Raw genomic sequence first — 16417 nt, forward strand, 5'->3', positions numbered from 1 at the left:
CAAAGGACGGGAACCGATAGGGCCTCAGCATCCGCCTCCGTATCCGCCTCCTCTACCCACTTCATCCTCCACACTGAGAACGCGGGCGGGTGGCTGGCCGGCGCATGCGCTCTGGGTAAGGCCTGCTCCTCGCGACGTCAGGGGGCTCGCGCCCGTTCCCAAAGCTCCGCCCCCTAGAGCCTGAGGCGACCTGGGCGGGGGGGGGGGGGGGGGGAGCGAGGGAAGGGGGAGCGAGCCACGCCCCCAGCCGAATCGAGAGGGGCCGAGCGGAGCCGAACGCCTCCGAGCACGACCGAGCTCAGCCGAGCGGTCGGGAGTCGGTTGGTGCAGCTCGTCCCCGCCACAGAAGCAGTCCGTGGCTCTGGCGTCGCCGCCGCCGCCGCCACCGTCGCCGCCGCGGGGCCTGCGCCGGCCGCTGCCCACCCGCCAGGGAGGGAGGGAGGCCCGCAGCGCGGGGAGAGCGGCCGGGCCGCCGGTGCCGCCGTCGCCAGGTGAGCGCCCGCTGAGGCCCGTCGTCCCCGTAGCTGTCAGTCCCCCGTGTCTGTGTGTCTCCCCGCCTGTCAGCCCCTCTGTGTTTGCGAACCCCTTCCCGCCAGGCCCGGCTCCCGCCCCGGCCCTGTCAGCCGGCCGCCAGCAACCCCCCGCTTCGAGCGGCCCCGCCCCTTCCCCCTGACGCCCCGCCCTCCCCATCTGTCAGCGCCGCGCTCGCTGTGGGTTCGGCGTCCGGGAGTCCCGGGTCAAGGTGGTCGCGCGGCGCAGAGTTGCCGAGCGAGCGGGAGCGGGCGGTGGAGGCCTGGCCGTGGGCGCGCGTCTCCGCACTCCGGCGGGTCGCCGCGGACGGCTAGCACCCGTGCCACTGGGGAAGACAGCGTCGGGACTCGAACCACCCAGGGGTACGGTAGAATCCTGCTCCACGCGGAAACACCAGGGTTCTGGGATGCCCTGATGGGCGTGTGAGCAGAGTTTGGGACGTGTTAAGCCTTGCCGGTTGGGGGGGGGGGTGTTCTCATTCGGAGAAACCTGTTGGAAGTGACTGAGGAGTGGGTGGAATGCGGGGCTTAGGTGGAAAGTGTCTGAGAGCTTGAGTCATTTTGAGTTGCATTTATGAACAGTGATTGCCTGTAGGAAACTGTTAAGTGATTCGAGTAGGGTAGGGGATTATTGAAGAGAAGGCATGTTCCTTTCTGCCTTTAGCGGTGTCTTGCCAACACATGTATTTATATCTAGATAGCCTAAAATGTTTATGCATGAGGTGGCCACACATTTTTTAATTAAAAAGGAATACGGCTCTTTCCATTTATATACGTGTTCTCATATGTTGCTATCTTGATTTTTTTTGTTTGTTTTTGGTAACTTAGTATTGCAGTATTTCAAAACTAACAGAAATGTGTTCTAAAACAATTGGTAGCTTGCCGGATAATTCTCAACCAAGGAGAAAAGAGCCAAAAGCACACTTCATTAGTTGGAACAACTGATTCGGGCTTAATTTGCTTCTAAGAGACGTACAGTGGAAAAATCCAGAAACAGAAAAGGAGTATCAAAGAGACTTAGGAAATGAGCGAAAAGGGCCTTTGTATGTGTGCCTTCGAGAGATGGTATCAAAGTTGCTTTGAGGCATAGGGCTGCCATGTAATGATAAACATATTAACCAAGTTGAGTTTGTGACCTTGCTACATCGGGGCTGTTCTTGATGTGTGTAGTGATTTGTGACAGGCAAACATTGCATGGGAAGTGTAATTTTTTTTGAAAAAAAAAAAGTTCCCAGTGTTGTCCCCCCCCCCCCTGCACTTGAAGTAAGATTTCAGACTAGCTTCATCCATGACTGGGGGTGCGGTGTGTGTGTCTGTGTGTGCACTTGCTTCTATGAAGCCATTTCTCTGTTTTTTTTCTGTCTCTGATTTATGTTTGAGGCAGAAAACTTGAATAACAAAGGCAGACTGGAAAAAGCCTCAGGATCACAGAAACTCTAGTAAACTTGTTTTTTACTAGAACAAGTTTAGTTCTTTTCAATCTTTTGTTCCCAATTATATGTGTTTTCTTCTCTCTCTCTCTCTCTCTCTCTCTCTCTCCCTCCCTCTCTCCCTAACTCTCTCAATAAAAGTGCTATGAGCCTATATGATTTTTATTGTGTACTTTTCCTTCCATCTATAAATAGATGATGAAGGGTATGTCTTGCTTTCATGAGGAACCATTTACCCGTTTTGGTTCCTTTAGGAAGAGATCTGGGCCTTGGGAGTTCTCTGCTTGCACCCCTCCAGGAACATCTCTGAAAGTCAGATCCCTCCCTGTGGCCTGCTGGGCTACCTGTTTCCAACCCGGCCAAATCGATCTCTGCTGTCTTTTTACAAACTTCAGTCTTACTCCAGCCTTGGTGCCTCTGTGCACACAGCTGGCCTGGATATTATAAAGTTAAGGTGGGTTTCCTTAGCTTTAGGTCTTTAGGTTTTCCCCAGCAACTCTTCAGAATTCCTGTCACCCCCTGTCTTCCATTCTGTGCTGTACTTACCACCACTTGTATTTATTTGTTGACTTATTGTCCGTTTTCTTTGCTATCTCACAAGCAAGCATGAGACCTTGTTTAACTGAAATACCTTCAGGGTTTTAAACAGTCCTGGCACACTATAGGCACTTAATATTTGCCCATTGAATAAGTTGAAGAATGCTAGTTGTCCATCTATTTATATGACATTGCTGGTAGCCTTCTAGATAGCTATATCATGAGGTGTGTAGTGATATTTTGTTTATGATCTAAAAAATAAAACTTGCCTGAAGATCAGAACGCAGAGCTAGTCACACTAGTTAGCCAGAGAGGCCAGACAGTGGTGGCACACTCCTTTAGTCCCAGCACTCAGGAGACAGAGGCAGGCAGATCTCTGCCTCTGTTTAAATTCAAGGACACCCTGGAAATTGATCCAATCTAAAAGAGAAACAGAGCTCACACAAAGGTAATCCCAGCACTTGGGATCATATGCCTTTAATCCTAGCACTAGGGAGGTGGAGATAGGAATGATATGACTGGGTGGAGAGAGGAATATAAGGCAGGAGAAGACAGGAGCTCAGAACAGTCTGAGCAAGCAGTCTGAGGCACCTGTCTGAAACAATCAGTCTGAGGATGCAGTCTGAGGACAGGATCGCCCCTGTCTCAGCATTGGTAGGGGTAAGAACTCTCTAGTGGCTGGCTGCTCTGCTTCTCTGACCCTTCAGCTTTCACCCCCTGATAGTTGACTCAGAGTTGTTTTTTTTTTAAGATTTATATTATTTATTATGTATATAGTGTTCTGCTGCATATATCCCTGCAGGCCAAAAGAGAGCACCAGATCTCATTATGAATGGTTGTGATACACCATATGGTTGCGGGGAATTGAACTCAGGACCTCTGGAGGAGCAGCCAGTGCTCTTAACCTCTGAGCCATCTCTCCAGCCACCGAGTTTTTATTATTAAGAACAATTAGAATTTGTGCCACTAGATGGAATAACAAATTCTTAAACTTTGCAACTTTCCTCTCCTTAACATATCTTAGAAACTTTTGTGAGGTGAGTCTTGGGATCTTAAAAAGAATGACAGTCTTAGGGGCTGGAGAGACTGCTCAGCCATTGAAAGCACTGGCTGTTCTTCTAGAGGACCAGGGTTCTATTTCTAGTGCCCACATGGGCAACTGTCTGCAACTCTAACCAATGCCCTCCACTGGCATCTGTGGGCACCAGGAACACAAGTGATATACAGATATACTGAAAGACAAAACATTCATATACTTAAAATAAAATTAATACAATTAGGAAAAAGAGCTGGAGAGTTGACTCCGCAGGTGAGAGCACTTGTTGCTCTTGCAGAAAATTGAGGTTTGAGTCCCAGCACCAACATGGCAGCTTAGAACTGTCTGTAACTCCAGCCCCAGGGGAACTGACAGTTTTTTGACCTCCATGGGTACCAGGAACGCATACAGTGCTCATAAGTACATGCAGGCAAAACATTCATACACACAAAATAATAAAATCAATAAATATAAAAAAAGAAAACCTTGATTTAACTTGAATAGTTGAGAGAAGAAACATTTTTTGCAAATGTTGCTGACTTTCCTTCTTATGCATTATCCTTTGTGTCACACTGGGAATTTTTGAGAAGCCTAAAGTGTCCCAGTTTGGTTGTTGTTAGCAATAGTATAAGCCTCAAGAGCATAGTGAGCTTTTTGTGTCCTCAGATACCAAAGGTGTAATTACAGCCTCCATGTGTTTTCACTTGGGGAGTAGCTGTTTTATTTACTTACTTTCTTGGCAGTTCTGTTCTTTTCATCTCTCTCCCTATCATTTTTAGATGGCTTTGTAGGTGCTTACTTGTTTTTTAAAGTCATTTTATAATCAATCCTTGACCTTTGAGCATTTTCCATCTGCCAGGTAACCTTTGAACTATTTGAACGTGCCAGCTTCATCTTTTGGGGGAAAATAGCATCTGTAGGAAAATGTGTCATTGTGCTTTCTTTAATTTTGAAGAGTGTCTACTCTTGGGTATAAAATTTTGAAAGGTTTGAACTCCAGATAGGCTAATTTTATTTGACTGTTTGGGAAAAAAGATTTGCTGTTTTCTCAGAATGATGCCTAGAACAATACAGCCCAGAGGCCATAGAAATCCTTTTGTTGCTATGTTTCAGATATGTAAGAACTCAGTGGTGGTGTAGTGTATATTTCCTAAGTGGAAATTTTATTCAGTTGAGGGCCTGTAGGAAATATGTTAAACTTTATTCTTATTTTTTCAATGGACATTTGTTACGAATGTATTTTGGGAAAGGTCTCTTTGCTTTTGTAGAGATTGCTTAATCCTGTTCAACTTCAGATTGCCCTCTCTTCCTCTGAGACAGGGTCTTGCTATATAGTTGAGGCTGCACTTGAACTCAATGTATAGCTCAGGATGTCCTTGATCTTGTAATCCCCCTGCTTCAGCTTCCTGTGTTTTAGGAGTAAAAACATGTAACCACCACACCTGAATTTTATTCTTTTCTCATCATATTCATACCCCAGATAATCTCACCCAAGTCTTTAGTATGCCCTAAAAAGAGACAAGTCCCTCTTTAAGCCTCCCACTCTTTCTGGCTTGAGGCTTGCATTTTTTATCTATCAGACTTTCCTATTGTCTTTGCTTGCTGCCTCAAACTTCACATGTCCACAACTTGCCTGATCTCTCCACTCCTCTCTAATGCTAATGATATAACTTGGGACCTAGAATTTGTTAAGCAAGCACCAAAGTCCCCAAATTGGTCTCTGTCTTCCTCTCAAACTTCCACATTTATAGTCTTCATTCTTGACCCATCCCTCTTGCCCATCCCAGAATATTTCAAATCCTTTCTTCTAGTTCCTAATCTGGTATTCTCTTCTCCCAGCTGGATGAGTGTCCGTCCTCTTAGCTGGTCCTCTAGCTTCACTCGTTCCTCCTTCTACAGCAGCCAGAGGAAAAGGCAGGGGCAGACCACTTCTTTGTTGAGTGGCTACCCACCGTACGTAGAGTCACAGCTGTGCTTACTTTGAGGGGCCAGCCAGCCTCTCTAGTCCCTGCACATGACTCATGTTTGTCAGGATGAACACCTTCAGTTCCTTGTATATTTCAAGTTTTCCTTCTTGTTTGTACATATCCTTCTTTCTGCCTGGTGCTCTTTCCGGAAAGATCCTTCCTTCTCAAGCATCTAGGGTCTGTTAAGATTTACCTTCTTTAGAATAGCAGTTGCTGATGGCCCCTTGTATAGCAGCTTCCTTCTCATTGTCCCATCTCAGTACATAGACATTTCCTGATAGGCACTTCACTAAAATCCCAAAAATTCATTTATGTTTGTTTCTTTCTTTACTGTCCCTTTCCCAATAGATTGCAAGATGTATGTGGGTGAGGACATTTTGCCTTGGTTATGGCATGGTTCTGGTGTGTAGCTCTCTTTGTAGGATACTGTAGGTCAATATTTTAAGTTCATTGAATAATGATTATAATAACTGACCTTTTGAAAGTTATTAAGTACAAGTTCCACTGCTAAGTGTATTCACACATTACTCTAAATCACTGGGAAAACCTGGTAAGGTCCAATGATAACTAAGTTATTATTTCTCTTTGTATTGCGGAAATGGAGTTTAAAGTAACACAGTAGAGAAAGTAGTAGAGTTGGGATTTTTTTTTTGATTTATTTATTATGCATACAATGTTCTATTAACATATATACACCAGAAGAGGCACCAGATCTCATTATAGATGGTTGTGAGCCACCATGTGGTTGCTGGGAATTGAACTCAGGACCTCTGGAAGAGCAGCCAGTGAGTGCTCTTAACCTCTGAGCCATCTCTCCAGCCCTATAGAGCTGGGATTTTAATCCACGTGATCTTTCATCCTTTCATCTTAATCATCTCTACATTTGACATGAATATAGGGGAGAATACACATGAGAAACACTAGGAATGTTGGGATCTTTATAGTTAATTACTACTCATGTTGTGTTTTCAAGGATGGGAGATAAAAACTGAGAATGTTTGGGCTACAGTCTTATGTAATTCTGGGAAGTTTCTTTGTGTGTGTGTCTGCGTCTGCATGTGTGCGAATACACCAATACATGTGTGTTTATCTTGATATAGAGTACAGAATTGGACTTTGGGTATCCTTTTTAATTGCTCCTCACATTTTTTTTTTGAGACAGATCCTCACCCTGATGGCCTGGAACTCAGTATGTGGACCAGGCTGACCTCAGCCTCATAGAGATCCATCTGCCTCTGCTTCTAGAGTGTTGGGATTAAAGATGTGCACACCCACACCTGGCCCTTCTTCTTTTTTTTTTTTTTTAAAAAGTCTTTTCAGCTGTAAATATAAAATAAAAAAGGTAGTTCCCATGTTAGAGGGTCATTGTGAGGAGCAGAATTGCACACAAGAAAATCACTGTCAATTATAAGGGAAGAAAGTCTTTTTTTTTTTGTTTTTTTATTTGGGAAGAAAGTCTTGTAGTCTCACCTACAAATATGAATTGGTTGAGAATGAAAGATGCACAGTTAATAATTTTGTGTTCTTTCACTAACTCTGGTTTTGAATCACGATTTGTAATTATTCTGTGTATTTGTGATAACTTTATGTTTGGATTTAAACTTGTTTTATGTTTTTTTTTTCAAACTCATCTCTGACTTTAAGATTCTTAGAGGAGAGAACTCTTTCTATTTTATTTTCCCTTTCTAGAGCATTACTCACTGGGTTTGGAGAACTGCTCAGTGGTTAAGAGCTGGCTGCTCTTCCAGAGGACCTGAGTTCTGTCCCTAGCACCCACATGGTGACTCACAGCCATCTGCTGTTACTAGTCCTTTGAGGTCTAATGCCTTCTTATGACCTCCACCTGCACTAGGTATACAAATGGTACACATACATGCATGCAGGCAAAAAAACTCATATGCATGAAATAAAATAAAAACATTAGAAAGTTACCTACCAGCATACTGTTTGTTTCAGGAATGCTCCAGTTCCTCCAGGGAACTTCAAATCATCGAATGAACAGGGCCCCATTAACTGACCAGCTCAGGTATCATGAAGTTGGCAGCCCTCAGGATAGGACTCTCTGAGCATGGTTGTATTTTCTAGTGAGATTGCTTATAGGTGAGTGATAGCATAATGGCTTCCACCCTTTTTGTATACTTTTCTCATTGCTATGACCAAATACTTGTCTAAAAGCAACTTAGGTTTAAGAAGGGACACAGTCGTTCATGGAGAGAAGGCATGGTGATACAGAGTGTAGACAATTAGTTACATTGGGTCCACAGTCAGGAATCCAAGAAAGATGCATTTTGGCATAAAGTTGTTTTTCTCCATTTCCCCTTTTAATTAAGTTGGGACTCTAGTTCATGTGATGGTGTTGCTTGCATTTACCAGCTGCCTTCCTCTGTTATTAATCCTTTCTGGAAAGACCCCCACAGACAGATTCAAATGTATGCCTCACTAATAACCTACATGTTTACTAATCTAACCAAGTTGACAATAGAAATTAATGAATAGAGAATGGAGTTGTTTGCTTAGAATGAGTGGGACGAAGCCAAGGAAAAAAGAAACATCTTGGCAACTAATTGTGATCAGAAGGATGGAGACTGAGTTTGAAACCATGTCTGCAATTGCTAGGCAGCATCAAGATGAGAGAAGATTGATTAATTGGGACACCAGTAGCATTTAACTGCCTAATTTAGGGAACAAAGAAGGCATATGGTTGGACTGAGCCAGAGTTGGGATTTGCTAAGGGTGAGTGGCAGAAGGACAGTGAAGCAGGTGGCACTGAGGGTATTGGTCAGAAAGTGATTAACATGACAGATGGGGTGTCAAGGCTACATGGCAAGGAGAAAGGACTAGAGGTGTTGATGAAGTCAAGGGATGAGTGCTTGGAGTGACAAATAATACAGGATGTGGCTAGAGTGACATGGGCATGGGAGATTTCAGAGCTGAAGTAAATCAGTGGGCATGACAGATGCCCCTGTTTTGTAAAAGACATGAACCATTGAAGTGAACTCAGTGAAGATGGCTGATGCCAAGGAGCTTACATAACTGAGCAGCTGAAGTGTTGCTTTAGTTGTCTGTAAGGCTAGAGAAGCCATTAGAAGGATGGCAGCATGTATGGAACTGAGAGAAGGAAGAGCTAGGTCTTCAGGAAGTGAGGTGAAGTAGAGGTCCCAGTAGTGGAAGAGGCAAGAGCTGTTAAAACCAGTATGTAGGAGCCTCAGTTTATTAGTGGATTCTGTTCAAGGGAGGGTGTTAAAAATCTGACCTAGAAGATGTAAAGTCTCTGGGAGAAGTCAGTTTTGACCCAGTTCATTGTAATTCAAATGGTCTGCCCTGGTAACATGCACTGTTGTGTTTCTAGAATGTATATAAAAACTATGTTAAAAATAAGAGATATATCTAGGTGGTGATGCCACACACTTTTAATTCCAGCACTTAGAAGTCAGAGGCAGGTGAATCTTTGTGAGTTCGAGGCCAGCCTGGTCTACAAAGCGAGTAGACAGGACAGCCAGAGCTACACAGAGAAAACCTGTCTTGAAAAAAACAAACAAAATCAGAGAGAGACAGAGAGACGGGGACACACACACACACACACACACACACACCAGACTCTATCATAGGTCCAGGAGACTATCTGGAGATGAGAATATATATTTAACACTCCTCTCCCATATACATATGCCTGGCACTTCTTTATAATTAGGTTGTTTTGAGGTAGTGTGTCCATGGTGATTAAGAACATGGGAGTGCTAGGAATGCAATTTATTTGGTAGAGTCCTAGCCTATCAGACATGAAGCCCTGGGTTCCACCCCTGGCATTTCAAAAATATGGTTGCCCATAATCCCACACTTAGAAAAGGTGGAGGTTGAAGAATCAGGAGTCCAAAGTTAACCTAGGCTATGTAGAGCTCAAGCAAGGCTGGGCTACACAAAACTGTTTGAAACACACACACACACACACACACACACACACACACACACACAGAGGCACACGGGGTGTAAGGGAGGGGGACAGCTATGAGTCTGAAAGCTGACTGCTGGGTCTAAAAGAGGTGATACCAGAAGTAGTGAACCTTTGCCTTGGCTCTCACTAGCTCATTTTCCACAGTTCACCTGATAGCAGAAGCTGGGAAATGTTTCATTAGTGGCACCCATACTGGAAGGGACCCAGGTAAGGGTAGAAACAACACTGCTTAACAAATTAACTGAAGAATGCTTATGAATCATTATTGTTATCCCATTCAAAACAAATAACTTTTCAGGCTTGGTTTGTTCATAAAGCAAGGAAAGAATAGTGCAATTTAGAAAGCTTTTTATCACAAACTCTCAAGTTTTAGTAATTTAGTGATCCATAAAGTTAACTTAAGCCACTCAATTCTGTCTCAGAAGGTACTGGATTAAAAGAAAAATTTGCTTAATAACATAGCAAAGACAAAAGGCATTTTATTCATAAGGGATGTATATATGACTAGAACTTAGTATCATAATACCAGTAGCCATGCTGCCCTGTTTTTTTATTTCTACTAAGAATATTTGTTTCTTTCCATGACAAGAGGACCACTATAAACAAGTAGTTGCAAGGAATGGAACTCCCTGACAGACTGCTTAGAAGCTTCTGTTACTCCTTGTGAGGAGGTTTTGCGCTTGAATTGTCCTGTAAGATACTTAATTCTATACCTACCACCTGGGTTGTCATACACAAACACTGAAGCTTTTGGGGGGAAGAATGCAGCCATGACTGTAGGAAGTGGATGCTGTGGGCCTTAAGCTTAAAATTTTGATTAGCTCTGTTCTGTGTTGGATTTCTATTTCCTATTAGATAGAGAAACCAGGATTTCAGCTGATGAGCCAGTTAACATCCCAGCTGCATTCCAGTATACCCTCCACATCTTCCAGTCATGAGTTTCAGTCTTCACTCTCTTCCTCTTCTCTCCCTTCTTCTTCCCTCCCCTGCTTTACCATTGAACTTCAGGGACCCAGTTGTTTTTACGCACTGAGAGGCCTAGAAAATAATGGTAGTGGAAGTTTAGCAAATCCCAAGTAATAAGAACTTTCAGTTTTAAAATAAAAATAGTCTGTCTTAGAAATAAAAAACCCCTGGAAGTCACAGTATTCTTTCCCTTTTAGAAAAACATTTTCTCCTAAAGCAGAGGAACACTGGACAAAGCCTGTGAACAGTCTGTTATCTCTTTAGTATCACGCTTTTCTCCCAGAGTTTAGAAGCCCTCAGAAACTGCCGTTTTGTGGTACTCTTTGTAATGCTTGAGTTACCAAGAGTATTCAGTTTGCAAAGCAATTTTTGTAAATTTTGTAAATCTTGGTGTTAAAGAAAAAGGTGGTGGTGGTTTTCAAAGAACTTTTTTTTTTTTTAAGGTTAAGAGGTGTAGGGCTGGAGAGATGGCTCAGTGGTTAAGAGCATTGCCTGCTCTTCCAAAGGTCCTGAGTTCAATTCCCAGCAACCACACGGTGGCTCACAACCATCTGTAATGAGGTCTGGTGCCCTCTTCTGGCCTGCAGGCATACACACAGACAGAACATTGTATACATAATAAATAAATAAATAAACAAACAAATAATTTTTTAAAAAATATTAAGAGGTGTAGTCTTGTTGGAGGAAGTGTGTCACGGGGTGGGTGCAGTGGGGGGGTGCTTTGAAGTCAAAGCCTTTGCCATGCCCAGTGTCTGTCTGTCTGCCTGTGGAGAAGGATGTAGCTCTTAGTTACTTCACCTGCCTGCTGCCTCCATGCTCCCTGCTCCCATATGTCTTGTTGTGACAATAATGGACTAAGCCCCTAAAACCTTAGACAAGCACCCCCCCCCTTAATTAAATGCTTTCCTTATAAGAATTGTCTTGGTTATGGTGTCTTTTCACAGTAATAGAACAGTGATTAAGATAATGATATAATCTATTGTTCCTAAGCTATAAAAATGTACAGCATGCTACCATTCTGAATACTAGAAGTAACTATGATACAGTAGTATTTGTGTGTTTAAACTGAAAGTATAGTATGAGCTCCATGCAGTTGGAATTTTCAGCTTAATCATAATCATATGGAACCATTATAATATATGCAGTCCATTGTTGGCTGAAGCATCACAATATGGCTCGTGATTGTGTGATTATTTGGAAAACCAAAATAATGGAATGGTTGGTGATGGAGCCCTGCAGGGTGGGTCAGCTGCTCTCGAACCTTTCTTGCTCTAGGATGGCTAAGTACAAAGGGACTAATAGAAAAGTTGTGAAGCACTGCTCAGGGGAGCTCTTATGTGCTTGGTTCCTGTGTGGTCTGCTATAGTGGTGTATTATTTGTGTTTTAATAAATAAGCTTGCCTGAAGATCAGAGGGCAAAGCAGTCATACTAGTCAGCCATACAGGCCAGGGAGTGGTGGCACACACCTTGAATCCTAGGTCTTGGGCGGGGGGTGGGAGTGGGGTGGAGGTGGGGTATATGTGTGGGGGAAGAGGCAGATGGATCTCTGTGAGTTCAAGGCCACCCTGGGCTACACAAGATTGCATCTGTCTAAAAGAGTAATGGAGCTCCTACAAAGTTGATCCCAGAATTTGGGATCACTGCCTTTAATCCCAGCACTAGGGAGGTGGAGACAGGAACCATATGGCTGGGCAGAGAGAGGAATATAAAGGGGAAGAAACAGGGATTTAGTGGAGTGTAGAGTCTGAGGTTGGTGGAGAACATTGCAGGATCGCTGCTTTGTCTGAGCCTTGGTAGAGGTAAGAGCTCTCTAGTGACTTGGCTGCTTTGCTTTTCTGATTTTCAGCTTGAACCCCAATATCTATCTTGAGTTTTTATTATTTGTGCTACAGTCCGCCTCAGAAAAAAAAAAATCTTGTTAGAGTGAATCCTCTCTCACTGATTGAGTATGTTCCTGTGAGTGAGTCTTTACTCCTTTGGCAGGTTCATGAGAGCCAGGTTGATCAGTGTGCTGGCTTTGTGGGAAGGAGGAGCTGAAGTTTTACCCTTGTAAAAGCCATTTTGTTTTGGAAGTGGGTGGGCCTTTGGCACTAACTGGTCAAGGGCAGATAGTACAGTGAGGTCTTTGAAGGAAGGAGGATATATCGAATTACTGTTGTGGAACTTGGAAGTGGGAGTTGGTTATTGCTTCCCATTGTCTGTTGGATGAAAGTTACACTCCACAGATTGGTATTTAAAGACTTCCACAGTCTTTGATCAGTTCTACGAGACTACTTATCCTTTTCCCTTCATCCCAGCTCCTTTGTAGACCAGCCAAGAGTACCTCTGATATAACACAAGAATGTGATTTGAGAGACCTGATGCAAGTCAAGTACTAAACTGTGGTTCAGTCTTGGCTCCTCCATTTACTAGTGACTCACCCTCTAAGTTATTTTCACTTATAACCCTTTGTAATAGTAACAACAGCAGCGAGTGGTGATGACGAGTGTCAAATGAGAAACTTTATTTTGGAGTTTCTTGATGAGGTTTAGAGATCCTGTGTCATTAGGCTATGTCTAATCCTTACACCAGGCTCTTGTATAAATTTTCTTCTTCACCACTATATCCTCTGCCTTCTCTCAGATACCTAAACTCAGTTTATGAGTAGAGAAGCACTAGCTTATATAATAGACAACACTGCTGAAACCTCAGTGATAAAAAATAGACATATTTGTACTCATTTACAATCCAGATTGTATGGAAGAGAAGACCCACTCCTATGAATATGTGCTGGCTTCAAATTGTGGTTTCCTAAGTTGACTAGGGTATCACTGACCAACAGATGAGGGAAGATACTGAGGCTTTTATGCACTTAGGATGGGAGCTGGTGAGTAAATCCAAATGAGAAAAAGCTGAGAAGAGGCTGGGTAGGAAGAATGTTTGCCCAGAGTGGTGAAGGACTCCAGGAAGAGTGAGGCAGGACCTCACTCCAGTTTCAAGACAGAATGAAGAGGGCCTTCTGCCTGGATAGATGAGGATTGAGAAGGACTGGAGGGCCTAAAACTGGCTCCTGGGTGGGAGGCAGGTGGTTGCAAAGGTCAGGAGAGAAGTGAGAACTAGGGTGTTCATGTACCTTCTAAAGAAACCTTCTGGACAGCTCTGGAGGCAGATACTGTTGCCCTTTAAGGCCTACACAGCTATTAGGCAACAGAGAAAAATGAGTTAAGTCTGTAGTGTGAGAACCAGGAAAATCCTGCTTGGATGACTGGACTACTGAAGCACAGATGAAGTGGCTGGAGGTGAACCTCCTGGACATTGGATAGAAAGAAGATCTTTGTAAATGACCTCCCCTTTGGCTGCTTTAGTTGAAGGAGGGAGAGTAAAAAAAAGAGGAATATTTCTAGGTGGAAGAAGTGGTCTGAGCAAGGGTCCTAAGGTGAAAACCTGCCTAGAACGTTCTAGGTTTGAAAAGAGCAGATTGGTAAGATCAGGTAGGAGGGAGAGGTGATGAGAAGATGGCAGGAAAGCAGAACCTAGATCATCGGATTTACAAGCTTGTCAAGGAGTTGAGATTTTTTACTCCAAGGGCAGCAGGAAGTCATTATACATTTTGAGTGATGCATAAGATGGTCTTTATCTGTATTTTGAAAAGATCATCCCATCTAGCTGTTGAATGAAGAACAGGTGGAGAGGAGGCCAGACTATAAATCAATGTAGTAGATAGGTAAAAAGAACAATCCAAAGGTCAGTCTGGAGCTCAGAGAAGAGGTGTTGGCTGGGAATAGAATGTGATCCTGTGTTTCCTGTTAGCCCAGTCTGTTCTGAGCCTAGCTTCCTGGGGGTAGCCTTATCCGTGGTCTCTACTTCCTTACCTCCTGTGGCTCAGCCCTCTGTTCTCTAGCTCTGTAACTCCCTGAAATGTCTCAGGCAAAGGCCACCCAGGACTCTTTGTGGTTGCTAAGTCCAGGACATTCACTGTAGCAATTCTAGCCTGGAGCTGCTTTCACATTTAATGCTTTAATTATTTGGCCCTCAGGCCTGTGACCTTTCAGGTCCTAAGTTCTCAGAACAGTCCTAAAATGAGGCCTCTAGCCCCAAATTTTCTGGATTTCCTATGTTCCTCTGCTAAAAATGAGCTTCTCTTCTTCATCAGGCCTTGCCAGCTCTGTCTCAGTTGACCCTCCTTTGAGGTCTCTCCCTGACCTCTCTGACTGTGTCAGGCACCACCCCCCTCTTTCATTTCTCTTGGATAATAAACTGGATACTTTCAGTAGCACTTTGCACCTGGCTAATAGTGCACAAAGGGTAGTATTACAACAAAATACTTCATGATCTAGGCCAAAGATTACTTTCTTCATTTCAGGTGAAAGGCACACTTCATTATGAAGGTGTCTGCTCTTAATTGCATGGCCCTTAATAGAGCATTCTTTTCTCAATGAGTCTGAAGGCTTGGGCTTTGGGTATAATGTCTTCTGTGGACAGAAAAAAAAATAGTTTAATTTGAAATAATCAGATATTGTCTTTATATTCTGAAAGGAACAAAATGACTTAAAAATCTGAATTGTTTCAAAAGAACTTGTAAAGATTTATATTCCTTACTGGTATCTCTGCTCTCTTGCTCACTCTCCAGAACTTGTATGTGTCTTGTGTTTTGTGATTTCACAGTTCTGGGTTTGACGTTACAATTGCCTCCATGGTGATGGGCACTAATGTTCTGTGCTGAATTGTGATAGCCGTGGAAAGCAGCAAACACGCTGGATGAAAGATGAGCTTCTTCTTTTATGTCCTTGCCTCCTGCTAACCAGCTCATTGTGGAGAGGGAAAAAGAAGAGATGAGCAGAGATGGTGCTGTGTCAGTTAGTGCACAAGTCCAACATTTAGAAGTTCAGTAAGGTTAGTTAACGTCACTGAACTCATATGCCTCACTCTCATGGTTTCTGTTCTTTTGAATCCTCTCTCTTTGTCTTTTAGTTCTAAAGCCACTCTACCTTTTTTTGTGGGGGGAGGGAAGGGTAGAACAAAGAAAGTACAATGTTGAATCTCTTTCTTTCTAGTGGCTACAATTTTTAAAATATTTATATACTAATATATTAACACATCATATTAATATATAATATATCAATATATATTAAGATTATTTTGCCTTTGATTAAATTCTTAGAATCATTACACAAAATAGTGCAGCGGATTGTACTTGTGCTTTTTAAGTGTAGTGTTGGCTTGGATATTTTTTCTGTTTGCAGGGCTGCTAGAATAACTCAAATGGAGTAAAACTCCCTCTGTAACACAGCAGACTAACTCAGAGCACTTCCTCTACTCTCTTAAGTGTTTGTTGTTATCCTGATAAGAAATGCTGGCACATGTGAGCCATTTTCTATTTATTATCACTTATATTTCTTTCTGGTGACTTAACTAGACTTTGGAATTATAGACACTCAGGAAGTGACCATGGAGTTTTCTAGTATGCCCACTGATGATATGCTGAGAACTCTTCTTATGTAGGGACTTTCCCTGTTAGCTTAAGAACATTCTTCCTCAAAGGTAACCAGCCTCTATCTTGGAAACTTTGATTCACCCACTTTTCATAGCTAGTTGTTCAACCATATACAACCCTTTAGATACTTAAAGCTATCATCTCCTTTTTTATCCCTGTCTTCCTCTCCACACTCCCAATCCATAGTCTTTGCAAATGTAACTTTCCCTCTTACACTGTCATCATAATAGATTCTTCTGCTTTCTCGATCACTTGCTGATTTATAATTGTCTGAAACCCACCCTTATGGAACTCTTGTCGGTATTGCTTTCCAAAATGTTTACTTAGAGAATTTAAAAGTTATATTTATTTTGTGCGTGTGTGAATGTATACATGTTATGGTACTTATGCTAATTTGGAGGAGTTGGTCTTCTCCTTCCTGCATGTGGGGACAGAACTCAAGTCATCAGGCTTGGTGATTAGTGTCTACCTCCTCAGCCATCTTGCAGGCCAGGAATATTTTTATTTTTATTTATTTTAACTGGC

General features: G+C 43.0%; 1 protein-coding gene across 3 annotated transcripts in view; it reads left to right on the top strand.

Annotated features, from left to right (window-relative positions):
- The first annotated feature begins 249 nt into the window (after positions 1-249).
- Positions 250-16417, top strand: part of Zhx3 (zinc fingers and homeoboxes 3) — a 108486-nt gene continuing 92318 nt past the window's right edge. Inside the window, exon 1 of one of the 3 annotated variants that reach the window (XM_041670948.1) lies at positions 250-491. The gene's annotated coding sequence lies outside the window, so the exon portion shown is untranslated. Of the gene's footprint in view, positions 492-700; positions 894-15079; positions 15292-16417 lie in introns of those variants that run through there. The other 2 variants (XM_041670949.1, XM_041670950.1) reach the window with 2 other exon arrangements.

This window comes from Microtus oregoni, unplaced genomic scaffold, assembly GCF_018167655.1.
Source record: "Microtus oregoni isolate MIOR12 unplaced genomic scaffold, Mior012 000020F_ref0000438, whole genome shotgun sequence".
Lineage (NCBI taxonomy): Eukaryota > Metazoa > Chordata > Mammalia > Rodentia > Cricetidae > Microtus > Microtus oregoni.